The sequence below is a fragment of the Equus quagga genome, chromosome 8 (genome assembly GCF_021613505.1).
Source record: "Equus quagga isolate Etosha38 chromosome 8, UCLA_HA_Equagga_1.0, whole genome shotgun sequence".
Taxonomy (NCBI): Eukaryota; Metazoa; Chordata; class Mammalia; order Perissodactyla; family Equidae; genus Equus; species Equus quagga.
Window position 1 is genome coordinate 60,484,501 of NC_060274.1, and position 21,223 is coordinate 60,505,723.

The following is a 21,223-nucleotide window of genomic DNA, read 5'->3' on the forward strand; positions in this document are numbered from 1 at the left end:
TCATGACCCTGAAGGAGGAAAATGGGGGAGAGGGGACCTGGAAAACACTACAGACTTTAACGTTGCTATAAGGGAAGGGACTTTGGGGATTTCTGTTAATTCACCATAGTTAAATTCAAATACAGGCTTTTCTTTGTTATTCAACTTGTGGTGTCATTTTTTTTTTCATCATCAAAATTGACCAAGAAATAGCTAGTAGAATTTTTTCATTTGGATTTATTAGCTGCATAAGCTAGCTAAAATCAATATAAAAGTTCCAAGACAAATTAGTTGACTTGAATACCAACTACAGTGACAAGGTCACCTTTTTTTTTTAAAGCTGCTGCATTGCAGTTGATAACCATGGATGTGAAAAACAGCTGATTTGTGGTTCCTTATATGCTAACCATTGTCTCTTGTATCCAAAACGTGCAGAGCTAAGTAGGGAAGGCAGAGAGTGATGAGCTGAGCGAGGCAGCTTTCTGCCTTCTTGTAGCACTTGTGGATGTAGCTGCACAGTTCAACCACCAACTGCTATTACTCCGTTTTGTGAGCACGTGTCTCATCTCGCCAAACACTGCACCTAGAGCAGTGCTGGGAGTTTCCTGTTTCCTCCATTGACCATGTTCCTTAAGGTTGGACCATGTCTAATTCACCTTTCTAAATCTCACACAACTAGTTTCATTAAAGGCATGGACATATATATTCCCTATTAAACAACAAGCCCTTGAAAGAATTAAAAACCCAGTCTAATTCATCTTGCATTCGCTAGCACAGTGCCTTAAACCTATTGGCACTGAATAAATAAATAAATGTTGGCTCAGTGTTGAATGAATGATTGAATAATGAATGAACAAATGAATATCAAATACTCTACAATCCCATGATAAGTGACCTCCAGGAATAACTTCTATACAACAGAGCACCTTTGTGGTCCAAGCACTCCTATGTCAGCTGCCTGCTTCAGAGATGGGAAATCAGAACTATCTCTGCTGCAGTAACTTCAACATAGCTGGGCCCATTCCCAGCAGAATTTAGAATAACATGTAACATTCATGTCCTAGAGCTAGTCCCTCAAGCTGTAAGATGGAAAATCAAATTCCCTACCAGTTAAAACTAGTTTGGCCACTAGAGGGCACTTGTATTAGCCATGTCTCCAATTTGGGAAGGGGGTCTGTTCCAACAGTCCTTTGGTAAGTATATACTTGTAACTCTGAGAGCATTCATTTAAAAAAATAAATAAAAATAAGAGATCCACAGAAAACTTATAAATGGGCTAACTAAATTTATAGTATGTCTATAGTACTGTCATTTACTAATACTATATAATCTTAGTACTAAACTACATTAGACTAGCTAGACTAGACATACTATAGTATACAGTAGTTCCCCCTAACCTGCAGTTTCACTGTCCACGGTTTCAGTTACCCGTGGTCAACCACAGTAGGGAGGCAGATTTTCCTCCTTCTGACATATTGTGAGGTCAATAATAGCCTAACTCTGTCACAACACCTACATCATTCACCTCATCACATAGGCATTTTATCATCTCATATCGTCACAAGAAGGGTGAGTACAGTACAATAAGATATTTTGAGAGAGAGAGAACGCACATACACATAAACTTTATTTCAGTATATTGTGATAATTGTTCTATTTTATTATTAGTTATTGTTGTTTAACTTCTCACTGTGCCTAATTGATAAATTAAACTTTATCAGAGCTATGTATATATAGGGAAAAACATAGGATAGATAGGGTTCAGTACTATCTACAGTTTCAAGCATCCACTGGGGGTCTTGGAATGTATCCTCCCATGGATAAGGGGGGCTACTGTACTTCATTACAATATTTTCCAAAGTGTGGTTCTGGGAACTTGTAAAACATAAATATAGAATCTGGGGCAGGGGCCAGCCCTGTGGCTGAGCGGTTAAGTTCTCATACTCCACTTCAGCAGCCCAGGGTTTCCCCAGTTTGGATCCTGAGCACAGACCTAGCACCGCTCATCAGGCCATGTCAAGGTGGCATCCCACATAGCAGAGCCAGAAGGACCTACAACTAGAATATACAGCTATGTACTGGGGGGCTTTGGGGAGAAGAAGGGGAGAAAAAGAAGACTGGCAACAGATGTTAGCTCAGGTACAATCTTTAAAAAAAAAAAGAAGAAGAAGAAGAATCCAGGGCCTTATCAGAGAACCACTAAATCCAAATCTTTGCACGGGGCCTAGGAATATGCATTTTAGTAAGCTCCCAGGGAATTTCTTGCAGAATCCTTTCCATAGAAAATATCACCAATTAAGACCACATTCCTATGGGAAAGTCATTCATAATTTCAACTAAGGATTCAAAGAATGAATCTTCCCTCCCTCCCTCCCAACCCCTGCTGAAGCACTTTCTTATTAGAGATGCCCCATTCCTACTATGCTCCAAGTTCCCATTGGTGGTCTGTCACCTGAGAGAGAGCCTCCAACAAAGCTCAGGTGATAATAAGGGAAACTGATGAAGAGGGATGGGATCTCAAGAGGTATGGATAAAGGGATAAAGGCATCGGTGGGACCTCCTGCCACTATAAGTCTACAGGAACACTCCCTGCACACACACTTCCTTGCAAGTCCTCTCTCTCTCTCAAGTCAGTGTCACCCCATCCCCAGCTACCCATTTCTCTGCTATCCCCCACTGACTTTGACTGTGATTTCTCTCTTCTCCTTGCCTTACCTCAAAACAGGCCCAAACTCACACCCTCTCCCCTCCTGTCCCTAAAGGCAGTATCTAATGCCTGTGTGATTTCCTTATTATCAGCAACCAAGAGAAATAAATAGCAACTAAAAAGAATCTCCCCTCTGCATTGTCTCATTCACTGTAGGTAGGGTTGCCAGATAAAAGATAGGACACCCAATTAATTTAAATTTCAATGAGTAATTTTTTTAGTATAACTATATCCCAAATATTTCATGGAACATTGTTATACCAAAACATTATTCATTGTCTGAAATTCAGACTTCACCGGACATCATGTAGTTTTTATTTGTGAAATCTGACAACCCTAGCTGTAGGGGAAGAAGAAAGTACACAGAGGTGATCACAAGTGATGATGAAAGTCTTTACGTGCCTAAAGGACTGCAGCGAGAATCATGTACATGTCAGGAATCCCAGACTCAATCTCCTCTGGGCAGCTCCCCTCAGAAGCAGAGAGCGCTAGAGATGGAATGAAGCCCTCCAAGACTATGGATGAGCCTAGTGTTGAGGCAGGCAAGACTAGAGAACAGAATAGAACAGTGTAGAAAACTATAGAAAATATCAGACTGCACCACATATAGTAAGAGTAATTATTGTTTCCTTAACAACAGGTATGAAATTTTTGTATTGGTACATATGTACTGGTATTGGGTCACCATGTAAAATACACTTCTTATTGGAGTGCAGTCAAAATAGTTTGATAAAGACTGCCCTGGGCCATCTAGCAAAGGCAGGTACCCTCTGTGAACGCCTGACTGAAAGGAATATATGTAAGTTGGGAAATATCTATAGTATGTTAGCCTATTTATTTGAGCAGTTCCTACTCCCTAGCACATATCTTTGATGTGAGTGATCTGGAAGAATAGTCTACTGTAGCAAAGACTGCCTCTGTTCTCCTCTTTCCTGATGAAACATCAGACCACATCTTCCAAATGTCTTACAGCTCACGAAAATCATGAGACTGGTTCTCATCAGCAGAATGTGGGAGAGGGGATGATGTGTGTCACCTCTAGTGAGGTGGTTAAGAGCACGTACAACTTTTCCACACTCTCTCCCCACCTTGTCTGAAGGCTGGACACAGGCTAGATTTCAAGGCCTTAGAAGATGGTGGAATGATTTGTTGAAAAAGGCCTGCATCCCAGCATTGGACCAAAGCGCCAACCTACCCCTAACAACCTGCATTGGCTTTATTATGTTGAGCCACATTTTGGGTTGTTTATTTTAGCAGACTAACCTGACTGCCACAGTTATATTCTTATTTATACAGAGGCAGATAACTTAAAATTGCAAATATACTCAAGCCGTATAAATTGCTACACAAATGGACTCTATAAAAGTGTACCAGCCTTGAACCAGTTGCTTCAGGAATGTTTTCCATTTTATTAGCATAATGATGGCATTTACTTACCAATGGTTTTGTAATTGTGAATTACCAATATTACCAGTTTGATCCTTGAGTTTGTTTTTCCATACATTGATTTTTATATGAATCATAATAGGAAAATTATGGTTATTTATATGTTTGTCATTCACAGGCAAAAAAATTGGAACCATTAATGCCAGGATAGTGAGGAATAAATTATATACATCGATACCCTTCAAAATAATCTTATATAGGACTACAATCCTATGTGCATTTAGCCTCATCTATCTTTCTTGATAGTAGGATTAACTCTCTAAATAAATAATTTACAAAAGTGACTCAAATGAATCCAGTTAACTTATGCTGCTGTCTATCTTAAGTCTCCATTACCTCCAGGGTAAGATCCGAATGCCACAGCACATCGTGCCCTTCATGTCCTTGCTCATCTCCCTTGACTGGGTCCCCACATCCCCACCCTCTCACATTTAAGCAATGCTGAATTACTTGTAATTTGTACAAGTCATCTAAAAAGCACATTTAAAACGTAGATTTCTGGACGCCACTGTTAAGAGTCATGTTCACTAGGTTTGGGGTAAGACCCTGGGTTCTGAATTTTAATAAACATCTCAGGGGACTCTGATGCAGGAATTATAAATCATCTGTTGAGAAATTATTTAAAACAAATGATAAAAATACATAACACTTTAAGATGTTTTACAGAATTTTAGCAAGAAAAAATGCTACAAAATGCATTTATTTCTATTATTTTTAAACGTATAGACCGGTTACTGATTTTATTCATAAATGAAGTTATAAAAATAACTAGGTAGTACATTTCTAAAATATCTACTGAATTTATTTCTCAAATAACTAAACTATTAAAGCCATTTTCCACTTTGATTAAGAAAAGTATTAACAACTATTCTAACTTCAACTGCTATGTTCTTTAAATTATGACTATATATTATAAAACAAAATATTGGATTAATTTCTATTTTGATTAGGCTGATTTAAAAAAATAGATAGCAGGGACTGGCACTGTGACCAAGTGGTTAAGTTCTCTCGCTCTGCTTCAGCAGCCCAGGGTTTCACCGGTTCAGATCCCAGGCGCAGACAAGGCACTGTCCCACACAGCAGAACTAGAGGGACCTGCAACTAGAATATACAACTGTGTACAGTGGACTCTGGGGAGAAGAAAAAACAAATAGATAGCAGTAATATAAACAGGTAATATTGCCGTCTGAATCATGAGAAATAAACAGTCACATATTAAATCCAGTGGGAAAAAAACAGCCTCCAACTGCCAGTAGAGGCTACAATCTCACAGAGTCCAAAGAAAAATTCATTTTTCAAAATTAAATTTTGGTCCAGAGGATAGTTCCATATATATGAACTACCAATGCCCCACCATAACTTCTTGACTATTAGTTCAGTTCCCAGAACTAGAGCATTTTTAGTGAAATTTGGAAACAGACCTAGGTTTTCATTCCCCACTTCACTTCAATCCACTGTGAGACGTTTTGCAAATCACTCCCTTTTCCTTTTTACACTCCTCATCTATAAAATAGGATTCACACTTGCTAATAACTTAAGATTGAAAAAAAAGACCATAATTATGTCTCTGACAAAATTTGAGAATCTAAGAAATAAATCACTGGATATAAAGCAAAATGTAATTATCCTGGAAGTTTTCCCTGTTGCTCTATTCATAGAGTACTTATTTCAAACATAAATATTGAAAAAAAATCGTTCTCATGGTTAATACTAATAAATATTTATTGAGGAGCCTATAGGGTATTCGGCAATGTACTAGTCAGAGACCTTACATTCAATTTGAAATAGATTCACATTGCAGGGAAATATATAACCTAAATTAGAGTTTCAGGAATTGGAGACTGGCAGGTTCTCCTCTGGGAAAAAAGAATTCAAATACATGAAGAGTTAACTGGGTACATGAGAACTGGACACAAATCTCAATGGCTGAGCTAAACTACTTTCTCAGACACCAGTCCTACAAAGATCACTGTCAGATTTCTTCTATAAAGAAGCACAACTATAATCCCCACGAGACCTGAAGAAGCACCTCCTCTGAAGTCTAGGACTTCAGCTCTTCTCCACAGCCATCTAAACAGGGTGGCCCAAAGGAATCTCAGTTTTAATAAAACCTCAAGCCTCCCCACAGAGTACCTCTATTTAGAATTCTAGACTTGGCTTCTTAGATTAAGAATTCTTTTTAACCAATTTGTAGAGCTTTAGTCAAGGCATGAAATAACATGTTGCACAGTAATTGAGCCAAGAACTTTGTGTCAAAGGTTCAAAACCTCATTCTACCTTGACTCACCCTGGGACCTGTGAAAGTGACTTCACTTCTCTGGAACTCTTTTTTTCTCATCTAGAAAATGGAAACATGAATACTAGCCTGCTTTGATCGGAGGCTTGTTACATGAGGGAAAAAATGCATTTGTAAAGGTCTTTGGAAAACACAAAGAGCTATAGAAAGGTTAGATAATAAAGGTTTTGTCTAAGCAGGATTGGAATGATTTCTTCTCATTTGTACCCTCTGTTGAACTTACCTTTCTCTTCAGGCCCCCCTAAGGAAGTATTTTTAAATAAATTTTTAAATGCCTTTTGTATTCATGTTTCAAGTTCTCCTGGAATTGGCTTTTTTCCTCCAGCACTATATATCCAAGATAATGAGGAATTCAGAAGAACTATCTGCTGATGAAAACATCCACATGCTGGCCTGATGCCCAACAAAGATGAGTACAATCCATAAGCAACTAGAGACATCTGCCTCTTTCTACACAAGTAGTTGGGTCCCTACAGCCCTTTATCAAATTCTCATAGAATAGGAATACCTCTACCAAGGGATTTGAATTTTGAGTAGATTGAATTTCTCATCAGCTTATGAGCTTTTCCTTCTCTAGTTTATTTTCTAAAAATAATTCATTTCCTTCTGTTTTAGTTTACAAAGCACTTCTGCATATTTTAGCACACATACAACCAAAACACATGGGGGAGGAGTACTACTTGAATGAATTCACATATACTTATAAAATTATCTATCCACCCAAGTAACGAATGGATGCCCTCAGGACAAGGTGAGGAAAGATGAATGTTCTACCCCGCCCCTAATTTTACAGTCATTCTATTTTGTTTGTGATGGCAAAGAAAAGAAAATAATCAAGCTAAAATATTTTTAATGTCTTATTTCACCCATCCTAAAACAAACTAAAACATAAAATATAAAAATAAGATATAATTTTGAGTTCTGAAAAAAGGTATTGCCTTAATCCCTTTTACCAATTCAGAAGTACTAGATGAATATTAACAGTAATTTTCATTATTTTTCATATGGGACTGCTTTTTTTAAAAAAAGTTAAAAAACACTACTACAAGTATGGTTATACATTACAGTTAGAAACTTAAAATTCTTAGAGTTTTCACATACACTATTTAATCTAGCCTCACAACAACCCTATGAGGCAGGCAGAGAAGCTATTAATATCCTCATTTCCTAGGTGAGTTAACTGAAACTCAGAGGAGCCTAAGGACACGCCCTTGACTGCTTAGTAATAACTGGTAGAGTTAAAAGTCAAACCTAGGACTGGGCTCTCTGTGTTGCACAGTGCTGCTTGCCTTGGTTATTTCAGGAAGAGTAGAAAATAAGATTGGAAAAGCAGGCAGGGGCCAGATTATGGAGGATCTTGAATGCCAGGAAATGCCAAATCACTCAAAGATTGCTGTTGTTTTTTTGTGTCTTGGGGGATTTTTTTGGTTTGTGTTTTAAATTAGAGCTGAGCTATAGGAAGACTAATCTAGAAGATGGATGTATAATAGATTAAGGAAAAGATGGTGTATCAGCCTGGGTGCAATCAAGAGATAGAAACCACACAGTATTTGAATAGAAAATTATAAATTAAAAAATTATTTATCTATGATAGAGGAGTAACCACAAAGATGTAAGAGAATTCTAAGGAGAACATTATGGTTGATGGAGAGTAACAAAGAAGACTAAATTTAGACCTCCTCAAGGCTGGGGTAAAGACCTCACTGGAGAAGGTATAGTTGCAGCCCAATGGATAGTGGAGATGTTGGCTGGATTGGCCAGGTCAGACTTGGTCCATAGTCACTGCACAGCAAGAGATAATCCTCCCAGGAGTAGGCAAGCTGAGATGAGCACACAGAGGGAATCAGGGCACTACTGCTGATACAAGGCCTGAAGCACATGGTATCCATGGTGGGAGAGTTAGAGGAAACAACATTCTGGGGTGCAAGCAAGAAAGACTAGTGGGCAGACACACAGAAAAAATCAGGGTGGCACTGCCAGCATGAGACCTAGACCACACCACTGTCTACCTTGGCAGGGTCATAGCAAGGTAGTCACCAAGTCCAGGCCAGGCCTTTGAGGTCAGCAAGGGTCTATACATTCTGGGGCACATTTGTGGTAGAGCACCAATAGATGGCCCAAACACACACAGCTCTGATGGACCCTGAAGCAGGCACAAGGAAAAGCAAAATGTAGCACATGGAACTAGGAAGAAAAATTCTTATCTTCCTGCAATGTCACTCCAGCAACATCTAGTGACAAAGCTTAAAATCATGCTCACTGTGACAGAGGAACGCTTCAAGAGTCCAATTCATTATACCAAGCAGATATTGAAAAGTAAATTTGGAGCTGAGAGACAATAAATTGATAACTGACACAGCTTGGAAGTTCTCCTCCCCTCCAAGCTGAACCACAGTAACGACAACAGAAATTGCCATTGATTGGAACCATGATTTAGTAACGGTCCTACAGCCATTTCTCAGTCTATTCTATCTGCATTCTTGTAACATTGATCTTCAATTGGTTCCTTAAAAATATTCTCTTACTTGAGCTGGCCCCATGGCGTAGCAGTTATGTCCAGCGCGTTCTGCTTAGGCGGCCCAGGTTCATGGATTCAGACCCCAGGCACAGACCTACCCCACTCATCAAGCCATGCTGTGGCAGCAATCCACATACAAAATAGAGGAGGATTGGCACTGATGTTAGCTCAGTGCTAATCTCCCTCAAGCAAAAATAAGAAAGATTGGCAACAGACATTAGTTTAGAGCAAATCTGCCTCACCAAAAAATACGTATATTTTCTTTTCTCCTATTGCATATTTAATGATGATTCTAATGTAAAATTCTAGCTCTCCAAAAGATTTCTACATCTTCCTTTTTTAAGAGAAGGCAATTAGAAAAAAGGAAAGGAAAAGATGGGATCTAGAGAAGTAGAAACTTGTTCCAGTATTCTGCCATGGACCACTAAAGCTGATCATGGTAATAAGATCAATTTGAAAGCAACTGGAACTTCAGTTAAAAACAACTTCTCTATCCATCAGTGACTGATCCTCTTGCCCACTTGACAAACACTTTTTGCTTAAGGTAGGGGGATCAAAAACCTTTTCCCATTGATCTCTTCAAGCGAGTCACACCCATTCAGAAAATGAAAGAGACCAAAGGGAAAGGGGGAATTAAGGTGGATAGCACTTAGTAAGCAAACATTGCAAGAAGTATGTTCTTGCTCATAGGTTTGTAAATAAGGGAATATCTGGTGCAAGCTTCTCCACCCAAAATGTATATAAGTGGATTTCTGGAAGCTGTTTAATGTTTAATGTTTAATGTTCTAAAAGTCTCTAATGGAGGAGGAAAGTCCAAAGGAGGAAGAACAAAACAAAATGATGGAAAACTCTGAGTTCTTCCATCTATGTACGAAATACACTGCCTTTTTCACAAGCCATCAAACCATTAACTTTCTTTTTCTTTTTAATGGTTGTTTAAGAGCTCTTTTACTGTGTCTTTTACTGTAAGAGCACCTCTCAAAAATTCTACAAACATATTATAAATCATCCTATTCTTTAATGAAGCAATTCAATTATATATTGTTAATGATTCACTCCTTCTAGTGGCTTCCATAATACAATGCTCTCCTGATTTTCCTCATACTTCTCTCCCTTAAGCAGTGGAGTTTCTGGGGTTCTGCTATAGGCCTCTTCTTTCATCACCCTACCCTTTCATCTCCTCAGTCATCAATCCCATGGTTTCAATGACCACCTATGTGGAAATGACATAAATATGTTTCTGCAGCATCGACCTGTCTTCTAAGCAACAGATCTAAATATCCAACTGCCTATAAACAAAATATGAATGCCTCCCAGGTACTTCAAAACCAACATGTACAAAACTAAGTCATCACCTTGCCCCCAAACCTTTTCTTGCTCCTTTATTCTTTATCTCAGTGAATGGCACCACCATACATCCAGTTATCCAAGCTAGTAACCTAGAAACCATTCTTGGTTCCTCCTTCCCCTTCAACTCCCACAGGAAATTCTACTTCCTAAATATTTCTGAAGTTCACCCACCTCTCCCAAACCCAGGCAACTCCCCTAATTCATGGCACTATCATCTTACACCCTCTTAGTAAAGTCTTTTCATCCAACCCATTCTCCACACAGAAGCCAGAGACATTCTTATAAATCAGAAATCACATCCCATAACTCCATGATAAGAAGGGCTTAAAACCCCTTAGTCACTCTTAGGATAAAGTCCAAACTTACACTACATGACTTTAAAAGTCCTTACTTGCCCAGCCTATCTCTCCACGTTCATTTTTCCTCCCTCCTCCTTCACCAACACATCCCAAGTCTCTTGTTTTCTCTTGTCTCTGAGCTTCTGTGCATGCTGCTGATTCTGTAGAACCCTCTTCCCTTCCACCTAGCCCTGTGCACTTGGCCTATTTCTACTCATGCTGAGATTAAGTGACTCCTCCCAGGAAAAGCCTCCTCAGACTCCCCTGGACTATGAAGGGCTCCTAAAGCACCCTATACTTCTCCCAATCTAAGCATGGATCACATTTCACTTTTGTTTACTTTTTTTTAAATCAGCTTTGTTCTGGTTTAATTTACGTACAATTAAATTAGCCAATTTAAGTGTATAATTTAATACATTTTAACAAATGTATCAGTTGCATAACAACCACCACAATCAAGATACGAAACAGTTCTACCAGCCCAAAAAGTTCTATTGTGCTTTTTTCCAGTCAATCCTCTCACCACACCTCTGGCTTAAGATTAGCCACTGATCTGCTCTGTCACTATAGTTCAACCTTCTCCAGAATATCATATAAATGGAATCATACATACATACATAGGCAGTCATTTATAGCTAGCTTCTTTCACTTAACATAATGCTTCTGACATTCATTCTTTCTGTTGCATGGAAGAGTAGTTAATTTCTTTTTCTTTTTTTCCTTTTCTCTCTCGTTTTTTTTTTTTTTTCTTTTCCTGCTGTGTAGCTTTCCATTGCATGGATGTACCAGTTGTTTATCCATTCACCTGTTGTTTCCAAAATGCTTGTTTCTAGTTTGGAGCTATTAGGAGTACAGCTGCTATGAATATTTGCTTACAAGTCTCTGTCTGGACATATATTTTCATTTTTCCTAGGCAAAGACCTCCGAGTAGGATTGTTGGATCATATAGTAAGTACATGTTAAACTTTATAAGAAGTTGCCAAATTGCTTCCCAAAGTGGCTGTTTCACTTTGCATTCCCACCAATACAGGAGAGTTCTTGTTGTTCTATGTTCTTGACAACACTTGGTATGGTCAGTTATATTAGTTTTAGTCATTCAAGTGAGTTGTATAGTGGCAACACAGTGTGGTGGGGTGTTTTTGTTTTTGTTTTGTTTTTTGAGGAAGATTAGCCCTGAGCTAAGATCTGCTGCCAATCCTCCTCTTTTTGCTGAGGAAGACTGGCCCTGAGCTAACATCTGTGCCCATCTTCCTCTACTTTATATGCGGGACACCTGTCACTGCATGGCTTGACAAGCAGTGCGTAGGTCCACACTTGGTATCCAAACCAGCGAACCCCAGGCCACTGAAGTGGAACATGGAAACTTAACTGTTGCGCCACCAGGCCGGCCCCTACAGTGTGGTTTTGGTTTGCATTTCTCTAATAATTAATGATGTTGAACATCTTTTCATATACTTATTTGCCATTCATATATCTTCTTTAGTAAAGTTTCTGTTCAAAACTTTTGCCCATTTTTGTAATGGGTTCTTTGACATTTTATTATTGAATTATAAGGTTCTCTATATATTCTGATAAAAGTTCTTTATTAAATACATGTTTTGAAAATATTTTCTCCCACTCCAAGACTTACCTTTTCATTTTCTTAACAGTGTCTGTTGAAAACCAAAAGATTTTAATTTTGATGGAGTCCAATTTACTTTTGTTTTATATCACACTTTATTAATTGTCTATCTTTCCTACTACAGAATAAGTTCAATGAGGGAAGACTACATGTTTCTCTCACTTACTACTTTATTTCCTGTGCCTGAAAGGCACTCAACACCTAGCACTTAAAGCACTCAAAAATATTTAATAAATTGATTATAATTAGTAAAATGTGGAGGTACAACTGTCTTCTGTACTAGACAAATCAATCATATTGCCTGCCACACTCCCAGCCTGTTGGGCTGTCATATTTTGTACCACGTGGTTCTATTCTTTCTACCGCTCTCCTTCTTGGCTGCATATTATTAGGCTAGAGAGAAGCAAAGGCATCCAATCCTCAAGCTGCCCATCTAACTATATAAAGGGCTCTGATACGGGAAAATCTGTTCAAACAGAGACAAGCTAGACCAATCAGTATCTTGCAAATAGAAACTTAAATTGCAAAATATAGAGAAATAGGCAGTTAACAGAGATATGAACTGAAATGATGCAAAGAAAAAGGCCATGGAATACAGCAGAAACCATGAATAAGATGACATTCTGAAGATGAATCTGTGAGGTAGATAAAAGAGACCAAATATACTGTAGTAGTTATCAACCTGACTAGAAATCTAAATAACTTGAGAAACTTTAAAACTCAGTCATCTGGGTCCCATCCCATAGACTATTATTTACTCAACATGTATTTGTTTACATCTACTATGTACCAAGCACTGTTCTAGGCACAGGATACAGTTGTGAAGAAAACGGATGAAAACCCTTAACATTATTGAGCTTATGTTCTCAGTCAGAATCTATAGGGATGGGCACTAGACATGTACATATTTGCTATAGATTAAATGTTTGTGTCCCCCCAACATTCATATATTAAAATCTTAATCCCCAAAATGATGGTATTAGGAGGTAGGGCCTTTGGGAAGTGATAGATCATGAGAGAAGCGCCCTCATGAATGGGATTAGTGCCTTTATAAAAGAAGCCAGAAGAGAGTCCTCACCAGAACTCCATCATGTTGGCACCCCAATCTCAGGATTCTAACCTCTAGAACTGTAAGAAATAAATTTCTGTCGTCTATGAGCCACCCAGTTTGTGGTACTTTGTTTTAGCAGCTAAAACTAACAAAAACAATATTTAAAGCTCCATGGGTGAGTCTGACTCAGACTCAAGAACCACTGAAAAGGAAGAGTGAGTTAGAAGTGGAAAAAGAGAAATGACACAGCAAAAGAAGAGAAACAGAGACTCACTGAGTCATCTAAGGCGGAGATCTGGTCTAAAAATCTGTGAATTCCTGGTACTGAAGTCTAGAGAGCCACCTGAGATTTTGTTCCAGCTTCGGTGAAACTCAGTTGTAGTGTGCTTTCTGCTTTCCCATGAGGCTTATGTTGTCCCAGACTCCTCTGAGGCCTGCCCACTCAGTTGAGGTTCCTGTTTTGTTTACCTCCCTCTTCATTATTTGAAATGTTGATGAAAATAATCCATAACCAGTCTATAAATGAAAATTTGGGTGAGTTTATTCTGAGCTAAAATCTGAGGACCATGGCCCAGGGCCTTTCTTCCCAAAGGAAGAAGGGGCAGCAAAGAAGTGGGGTTTACAGAGTGGTTATATACCCCCAGAGAGGATGTTTCACAGAGGACTGAAATGTCCCTTTTGCAATAGTTGCAAGACTGCTCTGTCGGCACCGCGATTGATGGACACAGCAGGTAGGTCCGCTGTCTCAGTGAACACAGCAGGGTGGCAGGTCTGTTGTCTTGAGCTGGGTGGTCACAGGTGAGCTGGGTGGTCAAAGGTGAGCACAGCAATCAGTTCCCAGCCTAAGGAAAGATGCTTATCCTTAAGGAAATGCCAATGTGGGGGGACGTTGCACCTTTATCTTAAGGCCATTTGTTCTTGCCATAGTAAATGTTTTAAAGCAGATATGCAGTGCGTGCTCAACAGCCACAGTCAGGCCCTTTTGGAAAAACAAAGTCAGGCCGAATTAGGTTTATTCCAAATGGCTTCCTCATATACTCTAATATATCCTATTGCTTGCCATTTCAATTTGTCAGAAGTAACTTGAAAGTTTCTCTTCCTTAGAATGAAAATAACTGAACTAAACCCACGTCCTAAACTCAGGTTCCTTCTTGCCCTAGATGAAAGGCAGATGACTGACAACAACATGCCTAGCCTTTTCCAGGCTTTCTAACCTATTTTCCCAGACAATGACTGAGGACCAGTAACAACTTAGGTGGTTCCCGTAGGACACTACCATCTGCATATGAGGATCCCATGAGTATGAGTAAGAGTAGACTCCTACTGCTTTTTCTTTGATCACGTGAGCAGACCCCTTAGACAACAGTCCAGACTGGACCTGAGTCAATCACTCTCCTTTGGACACTATATTTTGCCTGTTCGCCACTAGTGTGAGGTTTTTCCAGATAGCCTGACCTTGAGCTCTGACCCTGCCTAGACCCAGCCTGGTCCTCTCCTCCAACATGTCTCCCTCCAAGTTATTAATTCAATAAATATTTCTTGAGTACTTAATTATGTGCCAGACACTATGTTAGTCATTAGGAAAGTAACAGCCCCTACCCTCATGGGTCTCACAATTTAACCAGAGAGACAAAAATAGAAAAAAAGTTAAAATAATTATCAATTATGATGAATTATAAAAAAAAATCAAAGGACTGAAAATAGAAAAAAGAAAATTTAAAAAGTGAAACCAACTTTAGATAGGGTGTTTAGAGGAGATATAATGAAGAGTTGATATTTCAGCAAGAGATATAAAGAATGAATAGGAGCCTGCATGAGAAACAGGTAATTCATAGGCCCTGAGGTAGGAAAAACATGGCTCAGTTAAAGAACTGAAAGAACTCCGAATTGAGAGAGGTTAGGATGACACCAATATAATTAAACAATTCAATTTGAGGCTTTAAAAAAAATCCTTCTGTTTCTCTCTATAGGCAGTTTCAGGATATCTGCATTTTTTTTTTCTGGGGCAATACTGAGGCAGGCCTGATCAAATGAGTGAACAGTCCATCTTGACTGACCACTTAACATTCAGTGAAACCAATTCACCTTTCAGTGGGAATACAGAAAGGGAAGGCCACAGAGACTTTCAAGATTTAAGTGTCCAGACTTTATGGTTTTATCTACACTATATTGACCAAAGCAAGCCAAAAGGCAAGCCTAGAGTCAAGGGGTGGGGAAATATACTCCACCTCTGAATGGAAAGAGCTGCAAAGTCACACTGAGAAGGCCATAGGTACAGGGAGGCCATTAATATGCCATCAATATACTCAAAATACACTTGAGTGTGCCATTCACATTCCATTAGCTATCACCTCTGTGTACAGACTCCTGACTTGCTCTGCTTCCTCAGTGGAGGCTGCCATTCTGGAGTTAATCTCTGCAACTTGATCACTCCTCTCAGCATCTGTCCTGCCTCCTATACCGGCTCTTATAATGGGTCCACTTCCCTCTCTCCAATTCCTATTGCCTTGAAGGGACCACCAGGTTTCCCACTATTGTTCAGATGAGTAGTAGCAGGCTTATAACCTTGACGCCTGTCCCTGCCTTGAAAACAAACCTGGGCTGCCTTTTGAGCAGAAAAATAAGAGGATTAAAGGTCAGCCTACAGTCAGCAGACATCCAAACATGTGAGCAGGCCCAACAAAGGTCAGCAGAGCCACCTACCCAACACACAGCTGACTTCAGACACATGAGTGAGCCCAGCTGAGACCAGAAGAACTACCCCACTGATCTGTAAAGTCCCCAGCAATTATAAATAGCAACAAAACAAGAAGTGCCGTCCTGTAGACTAGCCCATGATGGCGGGAGGTGGAGGAAAGGGGAACTACAACTGAGCGCTGACATGGGGACTCAGCAGCAGTAATCCCTAAAGTGAAATTGGTGAGGAGCTTTAAGGGAGTAATTCAAGTAGCAGGATCCTGAATCTGGGCAGAGGAAGATTGTGAGTTTGATTTTAGATGTTTTTGATGGAGATAGTAGAGATGTACAAAAGCAGTTGGAAATATAGACCTGGAGCTTGGAAAATAGTTGGGAGTAGATGAGCTTGCCAAGAGAGTGGAGAAGGAAAAGAAAGCTGAGGACTTAGCCTTGGGTAATGGCCAAATTAGAGAATACTAAAAAGATAAGTCAGTTTAAAATAAAGAGAAAAAAGACAAAGTAAACAGAAAAAGATCCAGAACAACGTGGTGTCATAGAAGACATGAGAGCAGAGAATTTCAAGACAGGGAGTATTAAACAATGTCAAAAGCTCCAGCAACATGAAGGAGAATAAGAACTGAAAAATCCTATCTGGAGATCAGTGAATGAGAATGAACAAATATTTTAAGACTGACTCACAGTGAAAAGTATAGTAAAATAAGGGCTTTAATTTGCAATTTTGAAACATTTAGCAAAGTTTTTGAAAGGTCACACAGGCCCAGTGTCAACAGAATGAAGTCGATGGGCAGCTAGTGTGGGGGCCTCAAGAAGAAAGACATTTGTCAGGAAAATATAACCACTATTTTTCTGAAATTCCCACTATTGCTTATAAAAACCAAACACTCCTTGAAGTTTGGAAACATTTTGAATATGCCTCACTTTGCAGATTTGGAAACAGTACCCTAGAGAGGATTCAGCTTAAAGGAAAAGGAGCCCAAAAAATTGGATTGTATAAGAAACCAAGTGTAATCTTTCTTTGATGGCACTCACTGGGCACTCTCTGAATTTACAATCAGGGGCTTCTAATTGATAAAGCTTTGATAGCACAAAAGGTCACCACGGATTACTCAGTCGTGCTTTGCAACACACTGTGCTCTTCACAAACCTTAGCAATTAACTGCAATAAATAATGGCAAATAAATAATCGCTCTCAAACATAGGACAGAATCCTGAAGCCTCTTACCTGCAGTAAACAGCAGGAGGAACTGGCCTTTGTTGTAAACATTCTCCATACCATAGTTAAATTCACCTCTGAAGAATGTCTGATGTTTTTTCCATTTAACACATGCATTTATATGGGATTTAAATCTATTCCCCCACATGATAAGAAACCACATTTTTAAATAAATTCTCTGTATCATAAGTGATATATGCATGAACCTGCCATTTTTTTAAATCTCTTTAATTAAACTATTCCTTCTTTTAACCAAAAACCTTTATCGTCCTAATGATTTATTATTTTAATTCAATCCGACTGGCAAGAAGGAATTAGGTGTCACTCTGTTGTAACATGTCTCATTCCCATGCCAATTTTGTTCGCAATAAATGTGTTACAGTTCTTCTATTGGCAGTCAAGGCAACTTCATACAAAAGCAGCATTTACTTGCAATTACAACAGAGCCAAGTAATACATACGCTATTTGACAGTTTGGAATATCTGTTTTCCAACATTCATCTGGAGCTGTTATTAGAACCATTAAAATTATTTTTTACCATTTTTAAAGGCCCAAGACATATTAATTTGTCCTGATGGATGGTATAATGTGTCCATGTAAAAGAAAAACAAGTGTTACATAAAACATGACTAAATTGTCAACCACCTCCTCTTTACCTTTCTTTTGACTATATATTTAATTTATTCTCCATTGAAAATGGCCACTAGTAAAAAATAAAAACCTCCATTTTGATTCACTTTGTACTCAGTGATATTCACACCCCTTGTCACAATGAGCAATGCCATTTTTAATCTGGAATAAAACTGAAACCTTTGCTTTCACATAAAAGTAAACACAGATGGTCTGATAATAGTAGAGAACTTTGAATAAACTACCTCATTTAAAGCATGCCCATTTAATGCCACATTTCATTAAATACGGCCTGTCTTAAACAAGACAGGCTCTCCTACAAGAAGCCAATCTTTATCTTTATTTAAACTCAGAGTGCGTGGCTTGTCTGTCGCTATAAAAGACTTTGCCTTCTTTGTACAGGGGCAGACCTTAAAGCTGAGGAGCAGAGTGGGCCTCTCTAACGTAGCCAAGCCAATCCAATTTACAAACAGATTCTATTCAAAGGTTCTTTTGTCAGCCTATTGTGGGACTGTAAAAGCATTTTACCATAGAAACAATGTTATATTCAGTGGTTAGATTCTTAAGAAAGGTCATAAAAGCCTGTTTAACCACCATATAGTTGTGCTAGTAGTTTAATACTATCAAAATACACCTGTGCTAAATAACACTATAGAACTATGCACAATGTTTCTATGAGAAAATTCACTGAGAGTTCCAAGTTTGTATGCCTGTAACATAGCTTCCCAGTAATACCCTTTTCACTTCCTCTTGCAGACCTCCCTCCCCTTGGGCAACAGGAGTTGAACTTTCTTGCCCTTAATACAAGGCAGCAGTGTGGCCACTATTATTTGGAGCCAGGATTTCAGCATAGTAGAAGAACCACATAGGGAGCTGAAGACAGAGACAGGGGCAAGTGGTGAAGGTGTGGTATAGAGTCTTGCCAGCACACGCTTTAGGCCACACTCCTTGGTCTAGCCTCTGCACTATCATTCTTTTCTTTCACCCTGAGGATCATTCTGATTCACCTTCGATTGCTACTACCTGTTGCTTCTACCAAGGTTTCTCTCTTCCTTCTGATCTGTGTTGTGATCAGCAACCTCAACTTTTCTCCTTTGTTCCTGTGTGTCCTTTTGAAGTTTCCTAAAGATTTATATAGCTGCTAACAAAGAAGTCATGGGATAAAAGAGCTCTCCTAAATTTAATTTCCACATCTGTTTTTTTTTTTTTTAGTTTAGACTAAGTTGAGAAAGACAAAAGTACACCTGGATGACAATAGGTTTTGGGGGATAAAACAAGGTATGAATTTGTTCAACATTCAAGAGCAAGACAGATCACATTAAATGGATATGTTCTACTTAGAAAGAAATCTGGCTCAGGCCCCATCAGCCAGAGGTATCGAGATATTCCAAAGCACGTTTGGGAGACTGCTTCTTCCCACCTCCTCTCCCCCAGAATGGAGGGCAAGGTAGTGCCCTGAGAACAGGGTAAATCTCTTTTTCTGACCCTTACGCCATCATGGTCACACATGAGTCATTGATTGCTTAAGCCCACCAGTCCACTCAAAAATGGGCCACACCATTCTTCCACACCAGGGATCTTCTAAGTCAGCTTCCAAGACAGTCAAATGCTCACTGTCCACAGCATCAACATGCCCCACCTCAACTCCTCATCAGAAGATCTCACTTCAAGGGCAAGGGGAAGAGGTTCCAACTACTCATAAAGCTGTCACCTAGATTGGCACACTATCCCAATTTCTAAAAGTTAATCCCACTCCTGCCAGTTCTGTATCCTCTGGTCTCCTCAAGAAACCTCTCCCCACTAGCTCCATGCTCCCACTGCCACTCTCCTCCTATACCTGTATTCCCAAAACAAAAACTTGAGTGGTAGGGTGTTATCCCAGGTGGCAAGAAACTCCCATTTTCATCCATGTTCTTTTTCCAGGCCTTCCATATAAAGGTTATTTATAACATTCTGAAGCTAGGAAACCCAGAACCAAAACATAACAGCCTCTGAGGAAGGTGGAGAAAACAAGATATTCTGTCAGTAAATTATCCTGCCAAATATAGTTCAGAGGAACTCCTAGGCTAAGGTTTTTCTGGCTTTTTCATGACAGGTTTTCTGTGAGGACAAGGCCAGAGACATAAATGATAGAGTGAGGAGGTCTAACATCCATGTAATTGGACTCCCAAAAGGAGAACAAAGAGTAAATAGGGCAGAAGGAAAACCTGAAGAAATAATGTCTAATTATTTTCCAAGACTGAGGAAATACATCAAGATATAGAATCAAGAATCCTTATAAACTCTAAGTAGGATAAAGAAAAAGATCACACTTAGGCTCAGCAACCAGAAATCATTCATTCTTTTACGTGTGATGATGGTTTTATAAAGATAGATACAAAGATATAAAATAACAAAAGTTTTTAGAAATCTTTATCTTTTGGACATATATACTCAGATTTATGGATGAAATTATATGATGTCAAAATAATTAAGGGATGCAGGAGTAAATAGGGATATAGATAAACAAGAACAAATTGCTAATCTTATCATGAGTTGATAATTGCTAAAGTTGAGTGATGGGTAAGTCAACATAGAAATTGAAGTGAAGAAGAAAGCCAACTGGTTTTGTTTTGTTTTAATTGTGGTTAAAAAAAAAAAAAACCACATTGGGGCCAGCCCCATGGTCTAGTGGTTAAGTTTGGCACAATCCACTTCGGCAGCCCAGGTTCAGTTCCCAGTCGCAGACCTACACCACCCATCAGCAGCCATGATGAGGCAGTAACCCACATATAAAATAGAGGAAGATTGGCACAGGTGTTAGCTCAGGGCAAATCTTCCTCAGCAAAAAAAATATATATATTATTTACCATCTTAACCATTTTTAAGTGCACTGTTCAGTAGTATTAAGTATATTCACATTGTTGTGCAACAGATCTCCAGAACTTTTTCATCTTGCAAACTGAAACTCTATACCCATTAAACAACTCTCTATTTCCCTCTCCCTGCTGCCTCTGGAAAATACCATTCAACTTTCTATTTCCATAAATTTGACTACTCTAGATACCTCATATAACTGGAATCATAGAATATTTACCTTTTTGTGACTGGTTTATTTCACTTAATATAATGTCCTCAAGGTTCATCTATGACGTAGCATATGACAAGACTTCCTTTTTGAAGCTGAATCATATTCTGTTCTATGTATAAGCCACATTTTGTTTATCCATTCCTCTGTCAATTGACATTTTGGGTTGCTTCCACCTTTTGTACCTATTATGAATAATGAATATTCATTATTAGAGAATTATTATTGTGCCTTAGAGAAGTGGTACAAATGCTAATTCTTATACTGCTATTATTTCCATGAGTAACAAACAGTCCTTCGTCTCTGACC

The 21,223-nt window shown here is 38.9% G+C and overlaps 1 protein-coding gene across 19 annotated transcripts in view; it reads right to left on the minus strand.

Annotated features, from left to right (window-relative positions):
* MTERF1 (mitochondrial transcription termination factor 1) overlaps positions 1-21,223 on the minus strand; it is a 212,234-nt gene that overhangs the window by 158,371 nt on the left and 32,640 nt on the right. For 2 of the 19 annotated variants that reach the window (XR_006889849.1, XR_006889858.1), the window contains one exon: positions 20,924-21,099. The exons of the other annotated variants lie outside the window; for them this stretch is intronic. The gene's annotated coding sequence lies outside the window, so the exon portion shown is untranslated. The remainder of the gene's footprint in view (positions 1-20,923; positions 21,100-21,223) is intronic. 19 annotated transcript variants of the gene reach the window in all.